The sequence below is a fragment of the Pleurodeles waltl genome, chromosome 5 (genome assembly GCF_031143425.1).
Source record: "Pleurodeles waltl isolate 20211129_DDA chromosome 5, aPleWal1.hap1.20221129, whole genome shotgun sequence".
NCBI classification, from domain to species: Eukaryota; Metazoa; Chordata; class Amphibia; order Caudata; family Salamandridae; genus Pleurodeles; species Pleurodeles waltl.
The window spans coordinates 1,861,633,784-1,861,651,867 of record NC_090444.1 but is presented as its reverse complement, the minus strand read 5'-3'; the positions used below and the strand labels follow the sequence as shown (position 1 = coordinate 1,861,651,867).

The 18,084-nt window shown below is 48.3% G+C and overlaps 1 protein-coding gene across 1 annotated transcript in view; it reads right to left on the bottom strand.

The window, feature by feature from the left end:
• The window catches only part of TCTE1 (t-complex-associated-testis-expressed 1), a 171,032-nt gene that overhangs the window by 33,532 nt on the left and 119,416 nt on the right, over positions 1–18,084 (bottom strand). The window lies entirely within an intron of this gene.

Genomic DNA, 18,084 nt, shown 5'->3' with positions numbered 1-18,084 from the left:
TGTCTAGTTTTCAAAAATACGCAGGTTTGGTAGATTTCCGTAGGTGCCGACTGAGCTAGAGGCCAAAATCCACAGCTAGGCACTTTGCAAAAAACAGCTCTGTTTTCTTTGGGAAAATGTGATGTGTCCACGTTGTGTTTTGGGGCATTTTCTGTAAGGGGCGCTAGGCCTTACCCACACAAGTTAGGTACCATTTGTATCGGGAGACTTGGGGAAATGCTGGGTTGAAGGAAATTTGTGGTTCCTCTTAGATTCCACAACTTTCTGTCACCAAAATGTGAGGGAAAAGTGTTTTTTTGCCAAATTGTGAGGTTTGCAAAGGATTCTGGGTCTCAGAACCTAGTGAGAGCCCCACAAGTCACCCCATCTTGGATTCCCCTAGGTGTCTAGTTTTCAAAAATGCGCAGGTTAGGTAGGTTTCCCTAGGTGCCGGCTGAGCTAGAGGCCAAAATCTACAGCTAGGCACTTTGCAAAAAACACGTCAGATTTCCATGTAAAAATGTGATGTGTCCATGTTGCGTTTCCTGTCGCGAGCATTAGGCCTACCTATGCAAGTGAGGTACCATTTTTAATCGGGAGACTTGGGGGAACACAGAATAGCAAAACAAGTGTTTTTGCCCCTTGTCTTTCTCTACATGTTTTCCTTTCAAATGTAAGACAGTGTGTAAAAAAAGATATCTATTTGAGAAATGCCCTGTATTTCGCATGATAGTATGGGCACCCCGGAATTCAGAGATGTGCAAATAACCACTGCTTCTCAACAGCTTATCTTGTGCCCATTTTGGAAATACAAAGGTTTTCTTTATACCTATTGTAGGAAGCTGGGCCTGGCTTGTAGTGGGTACCAGGTCCAGTTATCCCTTATTAGTGTAGAAGAGGTGTTTCTAGCAGCTTAGGCTGATAGAAGGTAGCTATAGCAGAGCAGCTTAGGCTGAACTAGGAGGCATGCAAAGCTCCTACTATACCACCGGTGTCATATGCACAATATCATAAGAAAACACAATACACAGTTAAACTAAAAATAAAGGTACTTTATTTTTATGACAATATGCCAAAAGTATCTCAGTGAGTACCCTCAGTATGGGGATGCCAAATATACACAAGATATATGTACACAATACCAAAAATATGCAGTAATAGCAAAAGGAAGTAATGCAAGCAATGTAAAGTTATAGTAGATTGCAATAGGAGCACATAGGTATAGGGGCAACACAAACCATATACTCCAAAAGTGGAATGCGAACCACGAATGGACCCCAAACCTATGTGAGCTTGTAGAGGGTCGCTGGGACTGTAAGAAAACAGTGAGGGTTTGTAGGAGGCTGGACTGGCTTGTAGTGAGTAACAAGGGGTACTTACACCTTGAATCAGGCCCAGGTATCCCTTATTAGTGTATAGGGTGTCTAGCAGCTTAGGCTGATAGATAATGGTAGCTTAGCAGAGCAGCTTAGGCTGAACTAGGAGACGAGTGAAGCTCCTACAGTACCACTAGTGTCATATGCACAATATCATAAGAAAACACAATACACAGATATACTAAAAATAAAGGTACTTTATTTTTATGACAATATGCCAAAAGTATCTCAGTGAGTACCCTCAGTATGAGGATAGCAAATATACACAAGATATATGTACACAATACCAAAAATATGCAGTATAGTATTAGAAAACAGTGCAAACAATGTATAGTTACAATAGGATGCAATGGGGACACATAGGGATAGGGGCAACACAAACCATATACTCCAAAAGTGGAATGCGAACCACAAATGGACCCCAAACCTATGTGACCTTGTAGAGGGTCGCTGGGACTGTAAGAAAACAGTGAGGGTTAGAAAAATAGCCCACCCCAAGACCCTGAAAAGTGAGTGCAAAGTGCACTAAAGTTCCCCAAAGAGCACAGAAGTCGTGATAGGGGAATTCTGCAGGAAAGACACAAATCAGCAATGCAACAACGATGGATTTCCAAACGAGGGTACCTGTGGAACAAGGGGACCAAGTCCAAAAGTCACAAGCAAGTCGGAGATGGGCAGATGCCCAGGAAATGCCAGCTGTGGGTGCAAAGAAGCTGCTACTGGACAGTAGAAGCTGAAGATTCTGCAGGAACGACAAGGGCTAGAAACTTCCCCTTTGGAGGATGGATGCCCACGCCGTGGAGAGTCGTGCAGAAGTGTTTTCCTGAAGAAAGACCGCAAACAAGCCTTGCTAGCTGCAAGTCGTGCGGTTAGGATTTTTGGATGTTGCTGTGGCCCAGGAGGGACCAGGATGTCGCCAATTGCGTCAGGGGACAGAGGGGGCGCCCAGCAGGACGAGGAGCCCTCTCAGAAGCAGGCAGCACCCGCAGAAGTGCTGGAACAGGCACTACGAAGAGGAGTGAAACAGTGCTCACCCGGAGTTACATAAAGGAGTCCCACGTCGCCGGAGGACAACTCAGGAGGTCGTGCAATGCAGGTTAGAGTGCCGTGGACCCAGGCTTGGCTGTGCACAACGGATTTCCACCGGAAGTGCACCGAGGCCGGAGTAGCTGCAAAAGACGCGGTTCCCAGCAATGCAGTCTGGCGTGGAGAGGCAAGGACTTACCTCCACCAAACTTGGACTGAAGAGTCACTGGACTGTGGGAGTCACTTGGACACAGTTGCTGGATTCAAGGGACCTCGCTCGTCGTGCTGAGAGGAGACCCAGGGTACCGGTGATGCAGTTCTTTGGTGCCTGCGGTTGCAGGGGGAAGATTCCGTCTACCCACGGGAGATTTCTTTGGAGCTTCTAGTGCAGAGAGGAGGCAGACTACCCCCACAGCATGCACCACCAGGAAAACAGTCGAGAAGGCGGCAGGATCAGCGTTACAGAGTTGCAGTAGTCGTCTTTGCTACTTTGTTGCAGTTTTGCAGGCTTCCAGCGCGGTCAGCAGTCGATTCCTTGGCAGAAGGTGAAGAGAGAGATGCAGAGGAACTCTGATGAGCTCTTGCATTCGTTATCTAAGGAATTCCCCAAAGCAGAGACCCTAAATAGCCAGAAAAGAGGGTTTGGCTACTTAGGAGAGAGGATAGGCTAGCAACACCTGAAGGAGCCTATCAGAAGGAGTCTCTGACGTCACCTGCTGACACTGGCCACTCAGAGCAGTCCAGTGTGCCAGCAGCACCTCTGTTTCCAAGATGGCAGAGGTCTGGAGCACACTGGAGGAGCTCTGGGCACCTCCCAGGGGAGGTGCAGGTCAGGGGAGTGGTCACTCCCCTTTACTTTGTCCAGTTTCGCGCCAGAGCAGGGCTGAGGGGTCCCTGAACCGGTGTAGACTGGCTTATGTAGAAATGGGCACCATGTGTGCCCATGAAAGCATTTCCAGAGGCTGGGGGAGGCTACCCCTCCCCTGCCTTCACACCATTTTCCAAAGGGAGAGGGTGTAACACCCTCTCTCTGAGGAAGTCCTTTGTTCTGCCTTCCTGGGCCAAGCCTGGCTGGACCCCAGGAGGGCAGAAACCTGTCTGAGGGGTTGGGAGCAGCAGCAGCTGCAGTGAAACCCCTGAAAAGGCAGTTTGGCAGTACCCGGGTCTGTGCTACAGACCCGTGGGATCATGGGATTGTACCAACAATGCCAGGATGGCATAGAGGGGGCAATTCCATGATCTTAGACATGTCACATGGCCAAATTCGGAGTTACCATTGTGAAGCTACACATAGGTAGTGACCTATATGTAGTGCACACGTGTAATGGTGTCCCCGCACTCACAAAGTCCGGGGAATTGGCCCTGAACAATGTGGGGGCACCTTGGCTAGTGCCAGGGTGCCCACACACTAAGTAACTTAGCACCCAACCTTTACCAGGTAAAGGTTAGACATATAGGTGACTTATAAGTAACTTAAGTGCAGTGTAAAATGGCTGTGAAATAACGTGGACGTTATTTCACTTAGGCTGCAGTGGCAGGCCTGTGTAAGAATTGTCAGAGCTCCCTATGGGTGGCAAAAGAAATGTGGCAGCCTATAGGGATCTCCTGGAACCCCAATACCCTGGGTACCTCAGTACCATGTACTAGGGAATTATAAGGGTGTTCCAGTATGCCAATGTAAATTGGTAAAATTGGTCACTAGCCTGTTAGTGACAATTTGAAAGAAATGAGAGAGCATAACCACTGAGGTTCTGGTTAGCAGAGCCTCAGTGAGACAGTTAGTCATCACACAGGTAACACATACAGGGCACACTTATGAGCACTGGGGCCCTGGCTGGCAGGGTCCCAGTGACACATACAACTAAAACAACATATATACAGTGAAATATGGGGGTAACATGCCAGGCAAGATGGTACTTTCCTACACAACACCCCCCCAAACGAAGGACAATAAGACTAGCCATGACCTGATGAGTCTTCATTGTCTAAGTGGAAATATCTGGAGAGTCCATCTGCATTGGAGTGGGTACTCCCAGGTCTATGTTCCACTGTATAGTCTATTCCCTGTAGGGATATAGACCACCTCAATAATTTAGGACTTTCACCTTTCATTTGTTTTAGCCAAAGTAGAGGTTTGTGGTCTGTCTGAACAATGAAGTGAGTGCCAAACAGGTATGGCCTCAACTTCTTCAGTGCCCAGACCACAGCATAGGCCTCCCTCTCTATGGCAGACCAACGCTTTTCTCTAGGGGTCAACCTCCTGCTGATAAAAGCAACAGGTTGATCCTGGCCCTCAGAATTAAGTTGTGAAAGGACTGCCCCTACCCCTAATTCAGATGCATCAGTTTGGACAATGAATTTCTTGGAGTAACAGGGGCTTTTCAGGACAGGTGCAGAGCACATGGCCTGCTTCAGCTCCTCAAAAGCTTTCTGACAGCTAGCTGTCCACAATACCTTTTTAGGCATTTTCTTTGAAGTGAGGTCATTAAGAGGGGCTGCAATGGAGCCATAGTTCTTTATGAACCTCCTATAGTACCCAGTGAGGCCTAAAAAGGCTCTCACCTGAGTCTGAGTAGGAGTGGGAACCCAATCTATAATAGTTTGGATTTTCCCCTGTAGTGGTGCAATCTGTTCTCCACCTACCAGGTGTCCCAGATAAACCACCTTCCCCTGCCCTATCTGGCACTTTGAAGCCTTGATAGTGAGGCCTGCCTTTTGCAGGGCCTCCAAAACTTTCCATAGGTGGATGTAGGAGGCTGGACTGGTTTGTAGTGAGTACCAAGGGGTACTTGCACCTTGCACCAGGCCCAGTTATCCCTTATTAGTGTATAGGGTGTCTAGCAGCTTAGGCTGATAGATAATGGTAGCTTAGCAGAGCAGCTTAGGCTGAACTAGGAGACGTGTGAAGCTACTACAGTACCACTTAGTGTCATATGCACAGTATCATAAGAAAACACAATACACAGTTATACTAAAAATAAAGGTACTTTATTTTTATGACAATATGCCAAAGTATCTTAGAGTGTACCCTCAGTGAGAGGATAGGAAATATACACAAGATATATATACACAATAGCAAAAATATGCAGTATAGTCTTAGAAAACAGTGCAAACAATGTATAGTTACAATAGGATGCAATGGGGAAACATAGGGATAGGGGCAACACAAACCATATACTCCAAAAGTGGAATGCGAACCACGAATGGACCCCAAACCTATGTGACCTTGTAGAGGGTCGCTGGGACTATTAGAAAATAGTGAGAGTTAGAAAAATAACCCTCCCCAAGACCCTGAAAAGTGAGTGCAAAGTGCACTAAAGTTCCCCTAAGGACAAAGTAGTCGTGTTAGAGGAATAATGCAGGAAAGACACAAACCAGCAATGCAACAACTGTGGATTTCCAATCTAGGGTACCTGTGGAACAAGGGGACCAAGTCCAAAAGTCACAAGCAAGTCGGAGATGGGCAGATGCCCAGGAAATGCCATCTGCGGGTGCAAAGAAGCTTCGACTGGACAGAAGAAGCTGAGGTTTCTGCAGGAACGAAATGGGCTAGAGACTTCCCCTTTGGTGGACGGATCCCTCTCGCCTTGGAGAGTCGTGCAGAAGTGTTTTCCCGCTGAAAGGACGCCAACAAGCCTTGCTAGTCGCAAATCGTGCGTTTGGCGTTTTTGGACGCTGCTGGGGCCCAGGAGGGACCAGGAGGTCGCAAATTGGACCTGAAGAGAGAGGGGACGTCGAGCAAGACAAAGAGCCCTCACTGAAGCAGGTAGCACCCGGAGAAGTGCCAGAAACAGGCACTACGAGGATGCGTGAAACGGTGCTCGCCGAAGTTGCACAAAGGAGTCCCACGTCGTCGGAGACCAACTTAGAAAGTCGTGCAATGCAGGTTAGAGTGCCGTGGACCCAGGCTTGGCTGTGCACAAAGGATTTCCGCCGGAAGTGCACAGGGGCCGGAGTAGCTGCAAAGTCGCGGTTCCCAGCAATGCAGCCCAGCGAGGTGAGGCAAGGACTTACCTCCACCAAACTTGGACTGAAGAGTCACTGGACTGTGGGGGTCACTTGGACAGAGTTGCTGGGTTCGAGGGACCTCGTTCGTCGTGCTGAGAGGAGACCCAAGGGACCGGTAATGCAGCTTTTTGGTGCCTGCGGTTGCAGGGGGAAGATTCCGTCGACCCACGGGAGATTTCTTCGGAGCTTCTGGTGCAGAGAGGAGGCAGGCTACCCCCACAGCATGCACAAGCAGGAAAACAGTCGAGAAGGCGGCAGGATCAGCGTTACAGAGTTGCAGTAGTCGTCTTTGCTACTATGTTGCAGGTTTGCAGGCTTCCAGCGCGGTCAGCAGTCGATTCCTTATCCGCAGGTGAAGAGGGAGATGCAGAGGAACTCGGATGAGCTCTTGCATTCGTTATCTGAAGTTTCCCCAGAGACAGAGACCCTAAATAGCCAGAAAAGAGGGTTTGGCTACCTAGGAGAGAGGATAGGCTACTAACACCTGAAGGAGCCTATCAGCAGGAGTCTCTGACGTCACCTGGTGGCACTGGCCACTCAGAGCAGTCCAGTGTGCCAGCAGCACCTCTGTTTCCAAGATGGCAGAGGTCTGGAGCACACTGGAGGAGCTCTGGACACCTCCCAGGGGAGGTGCAGGTCAGGGGAGTGGTCACTCCCCTTTCCTTTGTCCAGTTTCGCGCCAGAGCAGGGGCTAAGGGGTCCCTGAACCGGTGTAGACTGGCTTATGCAGAATTGGGCACATCTGTGCCCAAGAAAGCATTTCCAGAGGCTGGGGGAGGCTACTCCTCCCCTGCCTTCACACCATTTTCCAAAGGGAGAGGGTGTCACACCCTCTCTCAGAGGAAGTTCTTTGTTCTGCCATCCTGGGCCAGGCCTGGCTGGACCCCAGGAGGGCAGATGCCTGTCTGAGGGGTTGGCACCAGCAGCAGCTGCAGTGAAACCCCAGGAAGGGCAGTTTGGCAGTACCAGGGTCTGTGCTACAGACCACTGGGATCATGGGATTGTGCCAACTTTGCCAGGATGGCATAGAGGGGGCAATTCCATGATCATAGACATGTTACATGGCCATATTCGGAGTTACCATGGTGAAGCTACATATAGGTAGTGACCTATATGTAGTGCACGCGTGTAATGGTGTCCCCGCACTCACAAAGTTCAGGGAATTGGCTCTGAACAATGTGGGGGCACCTTGGCTAGTGCCAGGGTGCCCTCACACTAAGTACCTTTGCACCTAACCTTTACCAGGTAAAGGTTAGACATATAGGTGACTTATAAGTTACTTAAGTGCAGTGTAAAATGGCTGTGAAATAACGTGGACGTTATTTCACTCAGGCTGCAGTGGCAGGCCTGTGTAAGAATTGTCAGAGCTCCCTATGGGTGGCAAAAGAAATTCTGCAGCCCATAGGGATCTCCTGGAACCCCAATACCCTGGGTACCTCAGTACCATATACTAGGGAATTATAAGGGTGTTCCAGTAAGCCAATGTAAATTGGTTTAAATGGTCACTAGCCTGTCAGTGACAATTTGGAAAGAAATGAGAGAGCATAACCACTGAGGTTCTGGTTAGCAGAGCCTCAGTGAGACAGTTAGTCACTACACAGGTAACACATTCAGGCACACTTATGAGCACTGGGGCCCTGGGTTACCAGGGTCCCAGTGACACATACAACTAAAACAACATATATACAGTGAAAAATGGGGGTAACATGCCAGGCAAGATGGTACTTTCCTACACAACCCCCCCCCAAACGAAGGACAATAAGACTAGCCATGACCTGATGAGTCTTCATTGTCTAAGTGGAAATATCTGGAGAGTCCATCTGCATTGGAGTGGCTACTCCCAGGTCTATGTTCCACTGTATAGTCCATTCCCTGTAGGGATATGGACCACCTCAACAATTTAGGATTTTCACCTTTCATTTGTTTTAGCAAAAGTAGAGGTTTGTGGTCTGTCTGAACAATGAAGTGAGTGCCAAACAGGTATGGCCTCAACTTCTTCAGAGCCCAGACCACAGCAAAGGCCTCCCTCTCAATGGCAGACCAACGCTTTTCTCTAGGGGTCAACCTTCTACTAATAAAAGCAACAGGTTGATTCTGGCCCTCAGAATTAAGTTGTGATAGGACTGCCCCTACTCCTAATTCAGATGCATCAGTTTGGACATAGAATTATTTAGAGTAACAAGGGCTTTTCAGGACAGGTGCAGAGCACATGGCCTGCTTCAGCTCCTCAAAAGCTTTCTGACAGCTTGCTGTCCATAATACCTTTTTAGGCATTTTCTTGGATGTGAGGTCATTAAGAGGGGCTGCAATGGAGCCATAGTTCTTAATGAACCTCCTGTAATACCCAGTGAGGCCTAGGAAGGCTCTCACCTGAGTCTGAGTGGTAGGGGGAACCCAATCAATAATTGTTTGGATTTTCCCCTGAAGTGGTGCAACCTGTTCCCCACCAACAAGGTGTCCCAGATAAACCACCTTACCCTGCCCTATCTGGCACTTTGAAGCCTTGATAGTGAGGCCTGCCTTTTGCAGGGCCTCCAAAACTTTCCATAGGTGGACCAGGTGATCATCCCAGCTTGAGCTAAAGACAGCTATATCGTCCAAATATGCTGCACTGAAAGCTTCCAGCCCTTGCAGGACTGTGTTCACCAACCTCTGAAAAGTGGCAGGTGCATTTTTCAAACCAAAAGGCATTACAGTAAACTGGTAATGTCCTCCAATGGTAGAAAATGCAGTCTTAGGTTTAGCATCTTCTGATAATTTGATCTGCCAATACCCTGCAGTCAAATCAAAAGTGCTTAGATACTTGGCAGATGCCAGTGTATCTATAAGCTCATCTGCCCTGGGTATAGGGTGAGCATCAGTTTTGGTTACCAAGTTGAGACCTCTATAGTCTACACAAAACCGCATTTCCTTCTTTCCATCTTTAGAATTGGGTTTTGGTACCAGTACCAGAGGAGAAGCCCATGTACTGTCAGAGTGCTCAACCACTCCTAGTTCCAACATTTTCTGAACTTCTTGCTTTATGCAGTCCCTGACATGGTCAGGCTGCCTATAGATCTTACTTTTGACAGGTAAACTGTCTCCAGTATCTATAGTGTGCTCACACCAAGAAGTGGTGCCTGGCACAGTAGAGAAGAGTTCTGAAAATTGTCCTAGGAGATTTATGCAATGGTCTTTCTGCTCAGCAGTAAGACAATCTGCCAAAACTACACCTTCCACAAGAGCATCTTGTTCTGTGGAAGAGAAGAGATCAGGTAGAGGATCACTGTCCTCTTCCTGTCCCTCATCAGTTGCCATGAGCAGGGTGAGATCAGCCCTGTCATAGTAGGGTTTCAGGCAGTTGACATGGAGCACCCTAAGGGGACTCCTGGCAGTGCCTAAGTCAACTAAATAGGTGACTTCTCCCTTCTTTTCAACAATTGTGTGGGGACCACTCCATTTATCTTGGAGTGCTCTTGGGGCCACAGGCTCCAAGACCCACACTTTCTGCCCTGGTTGGTACTGAACCAAAACAGCCTTCTGATCATGCCATTGCTTCTGGAGCTCTTGGCTGGCCTGAAGGTTTTTACTGGCCTTTTTCATGTACTCAGCCATCCTTGATCTGAGGCCAAGTACATAATCCACAATATCCTGCTTAGGAGCTTTTAAAGGTTGTTCCCAACCCTCCTTTACAAGTGTGAGTGGACCCCTAACAGGGTGTCCAAAAAGAAGTTCAAAGGGGCTGAAGCCCACTCCTTTCTGGGGTACCTCCCTGTAGCCAAAAAGGAGGCATGGTAGAAGGATATCCCATCTCCTGCGGAGTTTTTCAGGGAGACCCATAATCATGCCTTTGAGAGTTTTATTAAATCTCTCCACCAGTCCATTTGTTTGTGGATGATAGGGTGTTGTGAACTTGTACGTTACACCACACTCCTTCCACATGGCCTTTAAGTATGCAGACATGAAATTGCTTCCTCTGTCTGATACTACTTCCTTTGGGAAGCCCACCCTGGAAAATATTCCCAGGAGGGCCTTTGCCACTGCAGGTGCTGTAGTGGTCCTTAAAGGAATTGCTTCAGGATATCTTGTGGCATGGTCCACTACCACTAAGATAAACCTATTGCCTGAAGCAGTAGGAGGGTCAAGGGGGCCAACTATGTCAACCCCTACCCTTTCAAAGGGAACCCCAACCACAGGCAGTGGGATAAGGGGTGCCTTTGGGGTGCCACCTGTCTTGCCACTGGCTTGACAGGTTTCACAGGATTTACAAAATTCCTTTGTGTCCTCAGACATCCTAGGCCAATGAAACAGGGGAACAAGCCTGTCCCAAGTTTTCATTTGTCCTAGGTGCCCAGCTAAGGGAATGTCATGTGCCAGTGTTAGGAGGAACTTTCTGTACTCCTGAGGAATCACTAATCTCCTGGCAGCTCCAGGTTTAGGATCCCTATGCTCAGTGTACAAGAGGTTGTCCTCCCAGTAAACTCTGTGAGAGTCACTGACATCCCCATTAGCCTGTTTGACAGCTTGCTGTCTGAGACCCTCTAATGTGGGACAGGTTTGCTGTGCCACACTCAGCTCCTCTCTGGCAGGCCCCGCTTCACCCAAAAGCTCAGCAGTGTCTGCTTCCAGCTCCTCTGGTGTAGGTTCTGCACAGGGAGGGAATTCTTCTTCCTCAGAAGTAGAATCCACTGTAGAGGGAGGGATAGTAGGAAGTGGTTTGCTTCTACTAGCCCTAGCTTTAGGGAGCACTTGGTCCATTGTTCCAGGATCCAAGCTTCCCTGTCCTTTTTGCTTTTTGGCCTGAGCCCTTGTCAAAGCAAAAATATGCCCTGGGATGCCCAGCATTGCTGCATGGGCCTCCAACTCCACATCTGACCAAGCTGATGTCTCCAAATCATTCCCTAATAGACAGTCTACAGGTAAATCTGAAGCTACCACAACTTTCTTTGGACCAGTTACCCCCCCCCCCCAGTTGAGATTTACAACAGCCATGGGGTGGCTTTGTGTTATGTTGTGAGCATCGGTTACTTGGTACTGGTGTCCAAGTATGTGTTGTTCAGGGTGCACCAGTTTCTCAATCACCATTGTGACACTGGCACCTGTGTCCCTGTAGGCCTGGACCTCAACACCATTTATTAGGGTTAGTTGCTTGTACTTCTCCAAGTTATGGGGGCAAGCAACCAAAGTGGCTAAATCAATAGCCCCTTCAGAGACTAAAGTAGCCTCTGTGGTCTCCCTAATCAGACCAACCCCAACTAAGTTACCAATAGTGAGCCCAGCTACTCCCTTGGATTGGCTATTAGTAGGTTTGCTCCTACCACCACTGCTATTAGTAGGGACACTAGGTGTAGCAGTAGGGGTTGTAGTGGTAGGAGCAGTGGTGCCTTTCTTTGGACAACTGGGATCTGTTGTCCAATGGCCTTTTATTTTACATAAATAGCACCATGGTTTCTTTTCCTTGTTCTGATTAAAGGAGGATTTGGACCCACCACCCCCACCAGAGTGTTTTTGTGGGCCTGATGAAGACTCATTTTTAGATTTGTCCCCACCCTTGTCAGAAGACTTACCATCCTTCTTTTTGTTGCCATCTTTGTCACCCCCTGTATGAACTTTTCTGTTCACTCTTGTTCTGACCCATTTGTCTGCCTTCTTTCCCAATTCTTGGGGAGAGGTCAGATCAGAGTCCACCAAGTACTGGTTGTAGGAGGCTGGACTGGCTTGTAGTGAGTACCAAGGGGTACTTGCACCTTGCACCAGGCCCAGTTATCCCTTATTAGTGTATAGGGTGTCTAGCAGCTTAGGCTGATAGATAATGGTAGCTTAGCAAAGCAGCTCAGGCTGAACTAGGAGACGTGTGAAGCTACTACAGTACCACTTAGTGTCATATGCACAATATCATAAGAAAACACAATACACAGTTATACTAAAAATAAAGGTACTTTATTTTTATGACAATATGCCAAAGTATCTTAGAGTGTACCCTCAGTGAGAGGATAGGAAATATACACAAGATATATATACACAATAGCAAAAATATGCAGTATAGTCTTAGAAAACAGTGCAAACAATGTATAGTTACAATAGGATGCAATGGGGAAACATAGGGATAGGGGCAACACAAACCATATACTCCAGAAGTGGAATGCGAACCACGAATGGACCCCAAACCTATGTGACCTTCTAGAGGGTCGCTGGGACTATTAGAAAATAGTGAGAGTTAGCAAAATAACCCTCCCGAAGACCCTGAAAAGTGAGTGCAAAGTGCACCAAAGTTTCCCTAAGGACAAAATAGTCGTGTTAGAGGGAAAATGCAAGGAAAACACAAATCAGCAATGCAACAACGATGGATTCCTGACTGAGGGTACCTGTGGAACAAGGGGACCAAGTCCAAAAGTCACAAGCAACTCGGAGATGGGCAGATGCCCAAGAAATGCCAGCGGTTGGTGCAAAGAAGCTCTTACTAGGCTGAAGAACTGTGAATACTGCAGAAACGACAAGGGCTAGAGACTTCCCCTTTGGAGGATGGATCCCCCACGCCTTGGAGAGTCGTGCAGAAGTGTTTTCCCGCCGGATGGACGCCAACAAGCCTTGCTACACGCAAATCGTGCGTTTGGCGTTTTTGGACGCTGCTGGGGCCCAGGAGGGACCAGGAGGTCGCAAATTGGACCTGCAGAGAGAGGGGACGTCGAGCAAGACAAAGAGCCCTCACTGAAGCAGGTAGCACCCGGAGAAGTGCCAGAAACAGGCACTACGAGGATGCGTGAAACGGTGCTCGCCGAAGTTGCACAAAGGAGTCCCACGTCGCCGGAGACCAACTTAGAAAGTCGTGCAATGCAGGTTAGAGTGCCGTGGACCCAGGCTTGGCTGTGCACGAAGGATTTCCGCCGGAAGTGCACAGGGGCCGGAGTAGCTTGCAAAGTCGCGGTTCCCAGCAATGCAGCCCAGCGAGGTGAGGCAAGGACTTACCTCCACCAAACTTGGGCTGAAGAGTCACTGGACTGTGGGGGCCACTTGGACGGTGTCGCTGGATTCGAGGGACCTCGCTCGTCGTGCTGAGAGGAGACCCAAGGGACCGGTAATGCAGCTTTTTGGTGCCTGCGGTTGCAGGGGGAAGATTCCGTCGACCCACGGGAGATTTCTTCGGAGCTTCTGGTGCAGAGAGGAGGCAGACTACCCCCACAGCATGCACAAGCAGGAAAACAGTCGAGAAGGCGGCAGGATCAGCGTTACAGAGTTGCAGTAGTCGTCTTTGCTACTATGTTGCAGGTTTGCAGGCTTCCAGCGCGGTCAGCGGTCGATTCCTTATCAGAAGGTGAAGAGGGAGATGCAGAGGAACTCGGCTGAGCTCATGCATTCGTTATCTAAAGTTTCCCCAGATACAGAGACTCTAAATAGCCAGAAAAGAGGGTTTGGCTACCTAGGAGAGAGGAAAGGCTACTAACACCTGAAGGAGCCTATCAGCAGGAGTCTCTGACGTCACCTGGTGGCACTGGCCACTCAGAGCAGTCCAGTGTGCCAGCAGCACCTCTGTTTCCAAGATGGCAGAGGTCTGGAGCACACTGGAGGAGCTCTGGACACCTCCCCGGGGAGGTGCAGGTCAGGGGAGTGGTCACTCCCCTTTCCTTTGTCCAGTTTCGCGCCAGAGCAGGGGCTAAGGGGTCCCTGAACCGGTGTAGACTGGCTTATGCAGAATTGGGCACATCTGTGCCCAACAAAGCATTTCCAGAGGCTGGGGGAGGCTACTCCTCCCCTGCCTTCACACCATTTTCCAAAGGGAGAGGGTGTCACACCCTCTCTCAGAGGAAGTTCTTTGTTCTGCCATCCTGGGCCAGGCCTGGCTGGACCCCAGGAGGGCAGCTGCCTGTCTGAGGGGTTGGCAGCAGCTGCAGTGAAACCCCAGGAAGGGCAGTTTGGCAGTACCAGGGTCTGTGCTACAGACCACTGGGATCATGGGATTGTGCCACCTATGCCAGGATGGCATAGAGGGGGCAATTCCATGATCATAGACATGTTACATGGCCATATTCGGAGTTACCATGGTGAAGCTACATATAGGTAGTGACCTATATGTAGTGCACGCGTGTAATGGTGTCCCCGCACTCACAAAGTTCAGGGAATTGGCTCTGAACAATGTGGGGGCACCTTGGCTAGTGCCAGGGTGCCCTCACACTAAGTAACTTTGCACCTAACCTTTACCAGGTAAAGGTTAGACATATAGGTGACTTATAAGTTACTTAAGTGCAGTGTAAAAATGGCTGTGAAATAACGTGGACGTTATTTCACTCAGGCTGCAGTGGCAGGGCTGTGTAAGATTTGTCAGAGCTCCCTATGGGTGGCAAAAGAAATGCTGCAGCCCATAGGGATCTCCTGGAACCCCAATACCCTGGGTACCTCAGTACCATATACTAGGGAATTATAAGGGTGTTCCAGTAAGCCAATGTAAATTGGTAAAATTGGTCACTAGCCTGTTAGTGACAATTTGAAAGTAATGAGAGAGCATAACCACTGAGGTTCTGGTTAGCAGAGCCTCAGTGAGACAGTTAGGCACCACACAGGGAACATACACATGCACACCTATGAGCACTGGGGCCCTGTGTGACAGGGTCCCAGTGACACATACATATAGGCCACAAACCTATGAGCACTGGGGTCCTGACCAGCAGGATCCCAGTGACACATAACAACCATACTGAAAACATGGTGTTTTCACTATGAGCACTGAGGCCTGGCTATCAGGATCCCAGTGAGACAGTGAAAACAGTGACAAACACCCTGACATACACTCACAAACAGGCCAAAAGTGGGGGTAACAAGGCTAGAAAGAGGCTACCTTCTCACACTGGTGCAACAAATCAGACACACAATTATTAAGAATATGCTCTCTCAGGATCAAGTTATACAGGCTGTCATAATCAGTAACTTTACTGCCATGTAACCACCCCTCCAAGGCCTTCACTGAATGGTCAATGAAATCAACCCAGTCTTGTGAAGACTCCTTTTTGGTCTCTCTGAACTTTATCCTGTACTGTTCAGTGGTTAAGCCATAACCATCCAGGAGTGCATTCTTAAGAACTTGGAAATTATTAGCATCATTTTCTTTCACAGTAAGGAGCCTATCCCTACCTTTTCCACTAAATGATAGCCATAGGATAGCAGCCCACTGCCTTTGAGGGACATCCTGTACAACACAGGCCCTCTCAAGTGCAGCAAACCACTTGTTAATGTCATCCCCTTCCTTATAAGGGGGAACTATCTTGTGCAGATTCCTGGAATCATGCTCTTTTGCAGGATGACTATGGGGAATACTGCTGCTGCCACCATGGGTATCTAAACCCAACTTCTGTCTTTCCTTCTCTAATTCAAAAGACTGTCTATCCAAATCCAGCTGTTGCTTTTTAAGCTTCAGTCTGGTTTGTTCCACCCTCAACTTATTGAGTTCCCTCTCTAACATTCTGTCATCAGGGTTGGTGGGAGGGACATTCCTAGATACAGAGGTATGATGGGAATGAACAGAAGGAGACCTGTCCCTTACAGAAGCCACCCTAACAGCTTGGTTAACAGAAACATTACTACCAGTATGGTGAGAATAAATGCTTTTGCTATGATGTGAGACAACACTATTTGTATGGTGTGGCTCATCATCATTCCCAACTATGCTAGACTGTCTAGTAATGGGCAGGCTAGGGAGTTTCTTTCCTGAATCTTTTCCTGGGGGAGTCCCTGAATCAGATTGAGAACTATTAGGTACTTTTTCAACAGATGGGGCACCTATGGCCTTATCCTGTTCTCTAAGCATGTTAAGTAACAGTTCTAAGGAAGGATTCTTCCCTACACTCAAACCTCTCTCTATACAGAGACTCCTTGCTCTTTCCCAGCTAAGGTTGTCATATGCAAGTTTGGACAGATCACCATTTTGGCCTGTGCCAGACATTTTTAGAGAGAGTTAAAGTGATAGAAAAAGATAAAAAAGTTTTCAGAACTTTTTGGAAAGACAGAAAAAAACTTTTTAAACTTTTAAGAACTTTTTGAAAGTTTAGAGGTACTTTTCAGCACTTAGAAAAGAGTGAAAAGAGGAAATGCAAAACTTTTTGGCTATGTGTATATACAATGACCTTGTTTTGTATATTTTTCTCTTATGAAAAGTACAATGACAAGAGTGGTAAGTAGTCTCAAGCACTTATCCCACCACTGCACAACCAATGTAGGAGGCTGGACTGGTTTGTAGTGAGTACCAAGGGGTACTTGCACCTTGCACCAGGCCCAGTTATCCCTTATTAGTGTATAGGGTGTCTAGCAGCTTAGGCTGATAGATAATGGTAGCTTAGCAGAGCAGCTTAGGCTGAACTAGGAGACGTGTGAAGCTACTACAGTACCACTTAGTGTCATATGCACAGTATCATAAGAAAACACAATACACAGTTATACTAAAAATAAAGGTACTTTATTTTTATGACAATATGCCAAAGTATCTTAGAGTGTACCCTCAGTGAGAGGATAGGAAATATACACAAGATATATATACACAATAGCAAAAATATGCAGTATAGTCTTAGAAAACAGTGCAAACAATGTATAGTTACAATAGGATGCAATGGGGAAACATAGGGATAGGGGCAACACAAACCATATACTCCAAAAGTGGAATGCGAACCACGAATGGACCCCAAACCTATGTGACCTTGTAGAGGGTCGCTGGGACTATTAGAAAATAGTGAGAGTTAGAAAAATAACCCTCCCCAAGACCCTGAAAAGTGAGTGCAAAGTGCACTAAAGTTCCCCTAAGGACAAAGTAGTCGTGTTAGAGGAATAATGCAGGAAAGACACAAACCAGCAATGCAACAACTGTGGATTTCCAATCTAGGGTACCTGTGGAACAAGGGGACCAAGTCCAAAAGTCACAAGCAAGTCGGAGATGGGCAGATGCCCAGGAAATGCCAGCTGCGGGTGCAAAGAAGCTTCGACTGGACAGAAGAAGCTGAGGTTTCTGCAGGAACGAAATGGGCTCGAGACTTCCCCTTTGGAGGACGGATCCCTCTCGCCTTGGAGAGTCGTGCAGAAGTGTTTTCCCGCTGAAAGGACGCCAACAAGCCTTGCTAGTCGCAAATCGTGTGTTTGGCGTTTTTGGACGCTGCTGGGGCCCAGGAGGGACCAGGAGGTCGCAAATTGGACCTGAAGAGAGAGGGGACGTCGAGCAAGACAAAGAGCCCTCACTGAAGCAGGTAGCACCCGGAGAAGTGCCAGAAACAGGCACTACGAGGATGCGTGAAACGGTGCTCGCCGAAGTTGCACAAAGGAGTCCCACGTCGTCGGAGACCAACTTAGAAAGTTGTGCAATGCAGGTTAGAGTGCCGTGGACCCAGGCTTGGCTGTGCACAAAGGATTTCCGCCGGAAGTGCACAGGGGCCGGAGTAGCTGCAAAATCGCGGTTCCCAGCAATGCAGCCCAGCGAGGTGAGGCAAGGACTTACCTCCACCAAACTTGGACTGAAGAGTCACTGGACTGTGGGGGTCACTTGGACAGAGTTGCTGGGTTCGAGGGACCTCGTTCGTCATGCTGAGAGGAGACCCAAGGGACAGGTAATGCAGCTTTTTGGTGCCTGCGGTTGCAGGGGGAAGATTCCGTCGACCCACGGGAGATTTCTTCGGAGCTTCTGGTGCAGAGAGGAGGCAGGCTACCCCCACAGCATGCACAAGCAGGAAAACAGTCGAGAAGGCGG